Source organism: Lepisma saccharinum, chromosome 15, assembly GCF_977018435.1.
Source record: "Lepisma saccharinum chromosome 15, izLepSacc3.1, whole genome shotgun sequence".
Classification (NCBI taxonomy): Eukaryota; Metazoa; Arthropoda; class Insecta; order Zygentoma; family Lepismatidae; genus Lepisma; species Lepisma saccharinum.
The window spans coordinates 1,943,956-1,956,027 of record NC_139243.1 but is presented as its reverse complement, the minus strand read 5'-3'; the positions used below and the strand labels follow the sequence as shown (position 1 = coordinate 1,956,027).

General features: G+C 35.8%; 1 protein-coding gene across 5 annotated transcripts in view; it reads right to left on the bottom strand.

Moving 5' to 3' along the window:
• The window catches only part of nuf (rab11 family-interacting protein nuf), a 315,659-nt gene that overhangs the window by 137,872 nt on the left and 165,715 nt on the right, over positions 1–12,072 (bottom strand). The window contains exon 1 of one of the 5 annotated variants that reach the window (XM_083136512.1): positions 8,263–8,482. The exons of the other annotated variants lie outside the window; for them this stretch is intronic. The gene's annotated coding sequence lies outside the window, so the exon portion shown is untranslated. Of the gene's footprint in view, positions 1–8,262; positions 8,483–12,072 lie in introns of those variants that run through there. 5 annotated transcript variants of the gene reach the window in all.

Below are 12,072 nucleotides of genomic sequence, written 5' to 3'. Positions count from 1 at the left end.
CTACCATTACAGCACCCACTCAATATCACAAAAGACCATGCAAAATATTCTACAACAATCTGCTTCATAACATAAAAACTGCTAAGTTCCCTACTGCAACTTGACCGAAAATAGGAAACCTACACGAGAACATCAACACGAGAAGGAAAGATACTTACTTCCGTTACAGCAGGCACTCAATATCACAAAAGACCATGCAAAATATTCTACAACAATCTGCTTCATAACATAAAAAACTGCTAAGTTCCCAAAAAGTATCCAATCAATGAAAGAAAAGTGGTTGAAAAGGGAGAACTCTCTACAGTCTCACAGAATTATAGGAAAATAACAGCAAAACTTGGAAGCCTACACACTCAATAATGCTCAATATGCATACACTTCACATGCAATCCACTGCAAAAGGCACATAACAGCCTCTCATCTGAACTTTGACACCAAAAACACCACTTTGGGATTACTAATACTCACAAATACTACATTGCCTGCCCTTGTTTGAATAGCGTGGATGCAAACTTCATAGCAAAATATTGAAAAACGTCAGATGTATGTTCGTATAAGTGTGTAAATGTGTGTGTGTAAATGTGTGTGTGTGTGTGTGTGTGTGTGTGTGTGTGTGTGTGACGTGCGTGTGTATAAAAGAGAATATATGTGCATTTACCAGAGTGTGGTCTTACATAATTGATAAAAACAGCAATATAGAACCTGATAGAATAGGAAATAGTAAAAAATAAGGTTTTTAACATGCCAAAGTAATTAGTTTAGTTTGTTAATTATAAGAAACATAAGTTAATTACAAGAAATATAAATGAAATGCGCTAAATAAGTACAATTGTTTGGTTTGAAGGTAGTGAATATATCGAATTTGTGCAAAAGTTTGCATTATAACCAGTGAATTAAACAACGTTTGCATTAGAATATCACAAAATAGCATACTTATTAGATTAATAACAAACTTTCTGATGCAGTAAAGTATTGACTAGGGCTGAATGATTCAATTACTGTAAAATATTAGTCTCAGATTGAAGTAAATAAAGTGTAAACAATACCATTTGTTTGTAAAATAGGGTTGTTAATTCCTCTGATAGCAGAAATATCAACTTGTACCAGTAAATTTGAGAGTTTTAGCAATATTTGTCCTGAAATGGATATAACTGTAACGTGCCAAATACGAAATATTTAAAAAACAGTACAGTATAACCTCAATTTTGAAAGCTAACAGTACTCTAGTGTTTCTACATAGGCGTCTGTAGTGGTAAAATACATCCAGTCCTTAAGATTTTTGGCCATCCATTCATCCTCAGCGTCACGATTAGTCACAAAAGCAAAAAAAAAGCGAAATCTTGTGGATGTTATAATTTCTACTTTTCATGCAATCACATACACTATAGTACTAAGTTTAGTGAATTTTGGCGTCTTCCTGATTGGTCTGTTAAAGTTAGTAATCAATAAAAATATGCTTACATAGAAAAAATCCTGAAATAGTTGGATTCTCAAAAGTATGTACAATCAGTGTTCTTGCTACATTTAGCACCTAATAAAGTATAAATTGAAGTCTAGTTAGTGTTGGGCTGTAAAATGTTCTGGTACATGTAGTTACTTGAAATAGCAAATATTGGCTGTGTAACTGGTAAAGCCCTCAAAAAATCAACTTCGTTTCCTCGTAGTACTCCCTGAAAGTGCTTCTTGCACGCTAATAAGGCTCTGGCGTGTGTTCCTATGCCTCCTACTAGCCTCTGTAAAATTCATATTGACCAGTGCTTAACCATTCAACATGCTGTAGAGCCTAAGCTTTAAGCTTCAGTCAGTGGAATTTAGTTCTCAGGGACATATAGTGAATGTAGAATAAAAAATAGAAGCCTCGAATAATACAGCATAACAGATACAAATAACCCCTGGTATTAATCAAACACTCAAAAAGTCAATAGTACTTGAAACGTACCCGAATAAAAGACTATAAAGGTAAATAGCATGGTAAGAAAAGTTTGGCAGGTGGACTTAAGAGCCACGTAGTCATCTGCTAACATCGACTTGTCCTGTGATTTGTCATTATATTGTTAAATTGTTATATTTAAGGGATGAAAGAAACAATATTAATAAACATTCAGTTATAGTACTCTTGGTAAAGGGGTTTCAGTGCTTAGAGACATAATAATTTTAGTTACAGTAAAAGTTTGGCCTCTTATAAGTGCAAAAAAGTACAAATATTAAACATTTCATACAGTTTATCTAGAAAGCAAAAGCAAAAATACAATAACTGTGCAACATACTTAAAAAATAAGCAAGCCATGATATTCTAGTGGGCCATAATAAGACTAAAATATACTCGAAAATACTCTGACATAAGGTTGACGTCTATCTGAGATCAAAATTTTCAAGCTTTCTCTCATGCATAAAGTGGCTCTAGGAATCACTAAGCCTCAATAAAAATGGAAACATGCAGTAAAAGCACTTGGAGAGTTGTGGTGATCACATCATATGAAAAACATGCAAGAACAAGAATATATGGAACCCTACTCATATATTTAGGAAACTTTACCTACCCTAACAGTAAGAAAATACCGAGGAAACTCTAAAATAAACAAACTTTCCTACGAAGCAAACCAAAAATAGCGTAGTGGAAGTCAATAAACCCTAACAACAACAACAAGATTCAACAACTACATCAAAACAAAAACAACAATAATAATAATAATAATACTAATAATAATAGTAATAATAAACTTTGTGGGTACAGTTTTACTTAAAAGTACTTCTTCCTTAGTGATTAGAGATTTTTTTTAAATAAAGAACAAAACTCAAAGTTAAGAATTAAAAATATAAGATACAAAAGGCAATAAATAGAAAAAATAATAAAAGAAGTTGAAAAAATTATCTTTGCAAGTCAAAATGGCAATAAACACTTCTGCAAAAATAGATGAAATTGTGATATTAGAGTAAAAAATGGAAATAAACTTTTAAAATAGCAAGTTAAAAGTTGAAAAATGTCTTTGTTAGTCCAAAATTTAATAAAAAATGTTGCCTGAATAGAAGAAATTGTGATATTAGAGTAAAAAAATAAACCTAAATTTCAGCTAAAGTTGAAGAAACACAGTTTGTGTGTCTAAATTCCCATACGAACTCTTGCTTGAATCGTTCAAATAGCGTTTTCTGAGTAAAAATACACAAAAAATGCGAAATATTGTCTCTAACAGTAAAAACATCTGGTCAATTTTACGTGAATCCTGATGTTTATAAGGCAATAATCAAATGGACTGTGGTTCGCAACCCCGAAATAAGGGCAAATAGTGGATCGCATCCACTTTAACTTGTAGATACTAGAACTGAATGTTCCTAGTTCAGCCAAATTCCTTACGGATTTGGTTAAATAGTCTTTGCAATGTTACGAAAGGCGGCAGAAATACCGCGTAGATTACTTCCACCAAATAAAATTGGAACCTCAAAGAAAATCAATACTCGTGTGTAAAAATTTGGCGACACTTGACTTCCATTCAACTTCGGAAGAAGACCAAGCGATGGGGGCCGTAAGAATAGAGAACCTTTTTTCCCCTCACGTGTCCATGAACGCGCGCGGTTTGGGGGTGCCGATGAATGCAACCACATAACAGGTTCTTCCGTAACAGGTTAATATTAATAACATGGATTCTGCTCGCATACTTCGTTTTCATATAGGATACATCGTTCAATTTCTTCGCCTTTAAAGCGAACATGTGTTATAATATCTTCTACCTCCGATCGAACGCGTCGGCACCGGTTGAATACGGGTAAATCCGGATCCTTAATTATACCAAATATGACTCACCACCGACGCCAAAATGGCCGGAATAGGCTGAAAATGTCTTTTGTACATTAATGGAAAAACCATTAATTCCAAGTTCCCACGTGTGCCTAAAGCACCCATGACTCATATCCGGCAGAAACGCATTAATAAAATACAACAATAGTGTTAGAATAGTCCGAAAACGAACTCCATAATAGTGTCTTTTGTACCTTAATGGAGAAACCATTAATTCCAAACTCCAACGTCAGTATAAATCATCTGTGACTCATATCCGGCAGAAACGCATTAATAAAATACAACAATAGTGTTAGCTTAGGTCAAAAACGAACTCCATAATAGTGTCTTTTGTACCTTAATGGAGAAACCATTAATTCCAAACTCCAACGTCAGTATAAATCATCTGTGACTCATATCCGGCAGAAACGCATTAATAATATACAACAAAAGGTTAGCTTAGGCCGAAAACGGAATACATAATAGTGTCTTTTGTGCACTAATGGAAAACCATTAATTTCAAACTCACACGTGTGCATGAGTCATCGATGACTCATCTCCTCCTCCACCCCCGACACGTGGCGCTAGATTAATTAACAATAGCGTCACCCCTCGATAATGAATAAAAAAGCCATTAATGTCAATTAAAAGGTCTATTGTCAGCTCTTATCTAATTCCAATTCTACTTTGCATCACATTTCTAACTTTAGGAGTAACATCGAAAATGTGACTAACCACTATAATCTGTTTAGGCATTTCTTGAGATCTAAACGTGATTGATATTAGCTTAGTAGGAACAAAATAATATGAACCATCATCTTTTCGAATTCTCTTTTTCATTCTTTCCACTGATATTACTGTCGGGTCTTCAATACTTTCCTTAATTTCCTCCTCTTCAAATTCAGTGGGTACACCATATATCAATCCTTCCTTCACCAATAAGGATTCCGGGATGAACACATCAATATTATTTTCTTTATGAAAATGCATATTTTTCATGAAATTGTTAGCTTCATTCCTGGTGTAAAAATAAATCTTTGCTCTAAATAAACCACTTGGTTGGATATATCTGACCCTTATATCTTTCTTTCGCAATTCATTGCCTATTTTCATAGAGTTAAATTTCTTTTCTGCACCTTTAGTACTAGTCATTATTACTAAATATGGCCCATTATGTGTATCATAATACATTTTACACTTGTCTACATTATTTTCTCTTCGACCTTCTCCAAACGTGTTTACTTTATCTCTATTATCTAACCTGTCTATCCTTACCGCTTTTGCTGGAACTTGATCATCTTCAGAAGATCTGACTCTTTTAGCTTGTTTTCTAGATGTTTCTTCTATAATGTTATCTTCTATAACAATTTCATTGTCTTCTACCAAGTTCGTTATAATTTCTACTTGATTATTAAGTTCCATATAACCTATGGCATCCGCCATGACGTTAACAAGACTGCCTTACGAAAATCACATTAATGAGTATAATTCCTTTTACCGTAGTTTTAAACTTCAACTTAAATAAGTATATGGGTTTAACTCAATTCCAGTCACAAAATTCTCTCTTTATAAACAGTACTCACTTAATTAACAACTATTAATATTACCACAATATTACACAAACAGCTCAGTTTCCATCAACCACAGGCTATTCACCAATAACGTTGTATGGATCATTCCCGTGTTTCATTTTCTTCTTCTGTATACACCAATGTCACAGTTTGCATATCGGACAATTATTATTCGACAACAAACAAAAGTGTACCGGACAATAATTATGGGACAGAGGGACTATATGTTAAGCACATTTTTACTTCATATAAATCCGTTCCCTGCTCATGACGCTTATCTTTTCAGCTAAAGCATAGGAAATTCATATTTAGGTGTAATTTAAATCATAGCTGAAAATACCAATGCTTGCACTAAGACAGTAGATAATGGATCAACATGACGGTCATAATTTGTCTTTTCGCGCTGAAGTGATCCTGTTGACTGTCAGATAATCTGTGATATTGTTATTGGATTTTAAGTAGTTATTAAGTCGATAAATGATTACAATGTAGTGGAGGTTTGTTTGTATAAATATACATGATTTTATTGTATATTAGTGTTAGTCTGAACAGTCCAAAACAAAATATAACTACAGACACTTTTGAAAATGTATGAACGCACACTGGCCGGTATGCAGTTCAATAATTCTAATTTATACTCGTTCTACTCGGAAACAAATCTGCTCGTTCACAGAGGCCCGTTATATTTGCCATAATTTACATCTGAAGAAGCAAATGCACGAGCGGTATTTACAACAAGCAATAACTTGAACCAAATCTATGCAGCTGCTTTTGTACTTGCAGTTCGGAATTATTTTATGAAATGGCTTAAGAACGTACTGTCATGGACACTTCTGGGTTGTAACGAACCCGTTGACTTTCCATTATGCTGCTACAACGCAGAACTGTCAGTGACTGTCCATGTATTCCTTAAGGTGAACCAGGTCTCGTAAATACAACTTGCCCTTGCACAAAATCTAATCGGATCCATGTACTCATAGAACTCTAGACAAGGCTACTGCGTATGCTGTTGCAGCAGAAATAAAAATGCCTCTTTTGAGAAAGCCAAAATGCCTCACTCCAACACAATCGGCACCTATGCAGTAATTATTTTTCGATTAAGCTCGATAAATATAGGAACGGCTGAACCTTCAACTCAAGAACCCAGAAAAGGTTGAATTCCTGACATGTCGCAGGCATCGATCAACCAGGGTTTTCCCGCTCCTGTGCATCGATTATTTCCACATTTCCCACAACGCGTCACAATTCCCGACATGCTATTCCAGGAACCTTTTCTACCCAAATTCAGAATTCCGTTCAAAGAAATCGCCAACGTGGAAAATTTATTGAACTTCGTCAAATCCCATTTTCAAAATTAGATTCCACACTGGGTTTTGAAAATGCAAATTTTTCCAAGTGAATCAATTTGAGTTTCTGATTCTCAAAAAAATTGTTAAGCAATCATAACAGCTAGATTAATAAAGGTGCACCTAAGTACGTCCAAGTTGTATTGAAATCATTTATAGGCTATGTATGCATTAATACTCAAGAATATGGCGCGGAATGTTGTTCGAACCTGTTGCTTTTAACTTTAAATCGGCAACAACGTAAACACGTGCATACACAAAAAGAAATATTTGTGTGGTATAGTGAAACAAAGCTCAAACAACAACAACCAAATAATTCTTCATCAGAATCAATTTTGTTCAGAAGTCATTAAATTGGGCTTCGGTTAAAATTTCGAAATTATTCAGTCAAAACTACCAAATTAAGTAAAAGTTATTATGCTTTTTTGTTACTAAAAATGTCGCCAAACATTTTCTGAAAGATGTATTAAATTAATGGAATTGCACAATGTCATGCTCAGTAGAATGTTTCCTTAAAATGTAGTGTTTCTCACGAGACAAGTTATACACATTCTATGCAAAACTAAAATATTTGTCACAGAAAGAAATATAGTGTAAAAAAGCACAAAGTGTGGTGTTACACATATTCACCCGTGGTGACAGTTCATGGCTAGGAGTTGGAGAAAAAATAAGGGAAACCATCAAAGTTCTTCCTGCATTTTTCTTGTTTGTGCTTCTGAAAATGTTTACCTACTGTTTGTGTTCTATTTCACTTAATCTAACCCAATTTAAGAACTGTTGTATTCTGTAATTGTTAAAATAGACTGATTCTCGATGTTCCCACGAAACAAGTTTTACAGCTTTGGATAATGTAGCTATTACCAGATTTGTAAAGTTCATGCATAAGGCAGTGCAACAACTACATATTTGTCGATATGTTGAATGTTTGTTTGAATAGCTCGACTCGCACAGGGGCGGAGCCAGGATTTCTTTTTGAGAATAGTCCAACCTTGTATAAACAAATCTGTTGGAAACGTAGGAATACTGAAACAGCAACTTATATTGTACAGTAACCGCCACTTCGTATAACAACTTTGTATTCATAAAATATTAGTTTTGCTACAATGTTGACGGAGACATTAAACTCACATGGCACAAAGTTTACGATTCTTGCTGTGTTCTTTACAGAATATATGCCAAAGTTGTTGAAATTTGCGAGAAACACTAAAAAAACCACGCAAACTACTACATTTGCACTATTTCACGAGTGAGTTTGCATGAAAAATACACTTAGCATGTAATTTTATCCACTTATTCCACAAAATTTCGGGAGCCAATAGACTCATATCATTGCTACCCTGGGAAGTGTTAGAGTTCTGATGTATCATACAGGCAACACTTAAAATTCCAATGTGACAATATTATCTTCCTGTTTAGGTACATAATTTTGTAAATGAAATGTAGAATCCTAATTGGAGATTGGCCTGTTGTGTTCCAACTGAAATAAAGTGTGCCAGTTTGGCTACGAGAAAAGAAAAACAACGTTAGTGCAGCAGTAACACTGCGAAATGTTTTGCCCTTGCACGTAACTCACCTGAGATTCCACGTCCTCCAAGACTTTGAAACACTGTCGCAAGATTTTCAACTGGCCACACAACACTAAAAGCACTTTAAATGTTTGTCACACCTACACGTAGCAGACGCACTAACGCACCGACAACAAAAAAATCAACACGATACGTGAGATTTAAATGATCACAGTCGCGCACACATTCAGGCAGCAACACGCACACAGGCAACTGGAGCACCTGTTTGTGTTCGAAGCCTTTTCTCTCGCTCTCTCCTCCTCCTCCCTTCTATCGCCAAGTTCTGTAGTCATTCCGCGTGGACAAAAACAGTGTTACTAACCCACATATAACAAAAGTTACTGTTATTCTCGTTAAAGTTTGTGAGCATGGATTTATTTAGAGGAGGCACTTCGTCTCCAAGCAGGCAAGGCTAGGGGGAGGGCTAAGGGGACTGAAGCCCCCTGAAATCCTACAAACATCTAATTTAAATGTTACTTTTATTGTTAATAATAGAAATAAAGATATAACCATAGTAAAAACTGCATTACATCGAAGGTGCCAAAACTGGGGGGCAAGGACAGTTTACTTTCCCTTGGAAGATAAAGTTTAGCATAGTGCGAAGGCAAAAGTGGGGGGCACCTACCCCCCTCGCCCCCTCCTAATCGCCGCCACTGGCTTACCAGTTAAGGCTTCTTTAGGAATGCCACTCTGGCGCAAGAATGAATTATTTTTAATTGGTATTAATTAACTAACTAACTCTCTAGCCTTCTTAAACCAGAAGGTGCATGGCTGCAGCAACACAGGCCTTCCATCTGTCCCTATCTTGAGCAAGATCTATATACTCTTTTCCATCCCTACCGATTTCCCTTAGGTCCATCTCGACGTTGTCCCTCCATCTTCGTCTTGGCCTTCCTACAGGTCTCTTACCATCAGGTTTCCCAACAAGAATCCTGTGAACTCCTCTTTCTCTCCCATTCGTGCCACATGGCCTGCCCACCTAAGTCTTCTTGATTTAATTATTCTAATAATATCTGGACATGAATACAAATTATGTAGTTCTAAATTATGTAACCTTCTCCACTCACCTGTCTCCTCATCCCTTTTAGGTCCAAATATTTTCCTAAGGATCTTATTTTCACATACTCTCAATTTATGCTCCTCTTTCAATGTAAGGGACGAAGTTTCACACCCATATAATACTAAAGGCAAAATTACTGTTTTGTATATTTTAACTTTTAGTTTCTTAGATATTAAACGAGAAGACAAAAGTTTATGAAGAGAGAAGTAACATGCATTTCCTGAATTAAGCCTACTTTTTATTTCCTCTTTAATATAATTTTCATTTGTTAATATTACTCCTAAGTATTTGAATTTGGAAACTGGTTCAAACGAGTTGTTATCAATAATTAGATTTTGATTATTACCTTACACTTGGTTTCGGCCTGTAAGCATATATTTAGTTTTCTCTTTGTTAACTTCCAAACCTATCTCTTTAGCAGTTTTGAAAAATATTTTAGCATTATTCTTGATTGTATTTATATCATCCCCTAATAAGTTGACATCATCTGCATATGCTAACAACTGAGTCATACCGTTTAATTTTAGTCCTTCTTTAGTTTCTTTTACCTTCCTAACAGGATATTCTAAGGCAAAATTAAAGAGCAATGGAGATAATGCATCTCCTTGTTTTAACCCATCATGAATTGTAATTAATTGGTATTAATTAATTACTTTAATATCCAATCTTGAATTCATTAATAAGTTCAATGTTTTAAGATCATATTTCATAGATTATCTTAGTTGAATTTATGGCTCAGTTAACCTATATTTGATTTTTTTAAAAAATAATTATTTCAAAAAATGCTGCTGGTGCCTGAATTTTTTTTGGTTTTGTTCATTCCTGGTCAAAGCATTCCCCCCATAAGGATATAAATTCCAGTTGAATAGCAGAAATAACCATAAGATAAAATAATAGTCAACTAACAAAATTTGAATATAAAAATGCAGGAATGAGATTAGAATTTCATTTTTCATATCCTACCACTTAATCCAAACAACAAGTGATTCCACGAGTTTTAAAAATTCTAAAATTGAGATGTTTTAATGTAAAACTTAGGACTTCAGCTTCCTCCCAACCAGAGGCGTGCCTAGGATATTTGAAAGGGAGGGGTTATGTTCACTTTTTCTGGTAGTCAGCTCTGATTTCGCTATCTTTTCCTACCTTTGAAGCTTTGATGTTCTTTTCTAGGAATACTGGGCTAAAGGGGGTATAACCCCCACCAACCCCCCTTGGGCACGCCACTGCTCCCAACTGTATAGTTCTTAAACTACGTGGGTAATATTTAATAAGAAAATGAATAACTATCACAGCTGGCCATGGGTAGGTATGGGAGTCTATAGCTAAAAATGTTAAAATTAATTTTCTCAGTCTTATGTTAAACACCGGTGTCCTATATAGTAATATATTGCTATATGCATATTAATAATTTATTTATTTTAGTATTTATTGATTCATTCCATTTAGTGACCTTATATTGCCAGTTTGCAACACTGCTTGACACCAGATACGAAAGTTTTCTGCGCCTGCGCGGTTCAACCTGGTTCTACCTGGCACGGGAGGAAAGGCAGGCGAGAAGTCAACGAGTGGGAAAGCAATGTTGCCAAATTTGACACTTTTTGTACTTCCAAAAGAGGAGGAAAACTTTTAAAACTTCCAGCGAGTGGAAACTGGATTGGGGGAGGGGAGGGGGAGTTTGTTGGCAGCATTTCACTATTTTTAAAGCATATCTCTTCCCTATCCAGTCGTCCCACTTATTCAGAAATGTCATGCACCGTTAGCTACGGGGTCATTTAAAGAAGTGCTTTAACTCTTTTTAATGGCTCCAACATACCAATCGAACAAGGGCGTTCGTAGGGAGGGGAGGTGGGGGCACATGATCCCTGAAATAGTTAGGAAAATTTCATGTAATTCGTGTGGTGAAATTGTAGCGATATGTTATTACAAATAATATTGTTTTCCGTGACTTTCAGGCTGAATCATTGCTATATCCAACAATATTTTATGATTTGTAAACTATAGATCGTTCGCTGCGGGACGGCGTAGGTCGAATCCGGCTCTGGTCGGAATTTATTCGGCCTACGTATAGGGCCGGTGGCAACCCACCATCGTGAGGAAATTGGGAACCTCCGAATGAGTGAGCGGTAACCCGGTCGAGAAGACCTACAACGGCTGGGGGTTCGTCGGGCTGACCACCCGTCACCCCAATACTGGTCTAAGATCTCCACGCTACAACAGGTGACGGAGGAACAGTGTGGGAGGGAGACCAGCAGTCGGTAGGTAAGCCAAGGCCCTTACGGGCTGTAGAGCTGTGGGTTATTATTTTTTATATTAATAATAATAAACGTTAAATATAAGTTACTATGGCACTGAAAGGCAAAATATTAAATTCTACTGTGCCCTCCCTCCCCCGAGAAAAAATACTGAGTTCTTCACTGCATTTACTTGAAAATGTTGAATTTCTCAAAATTTCGGGAGGGCTGTAGCCCCATCAGCCCCCTTCTGCGTACGCCAGTCGTATCACCGTCTGGCACTATACTCTGCTACCATTCATATTGAACAACCTTTCAAAATCCCACACAGAATATCCGCACATTTCAAAGTCCAGAAAAAAAATCTCTTAGTAACTGAATATCTACAGGATAGTCAATAACCACTTTGTAAAATTACAAAGTTGCGTCATCTAGTTGAATCGACGTCATTGCTCATGAAAAGTACGTTTGAATACTAGCGTTTTAAATGTTAAACTACTGAATTAGGTGTAGGCGTAACAACAACA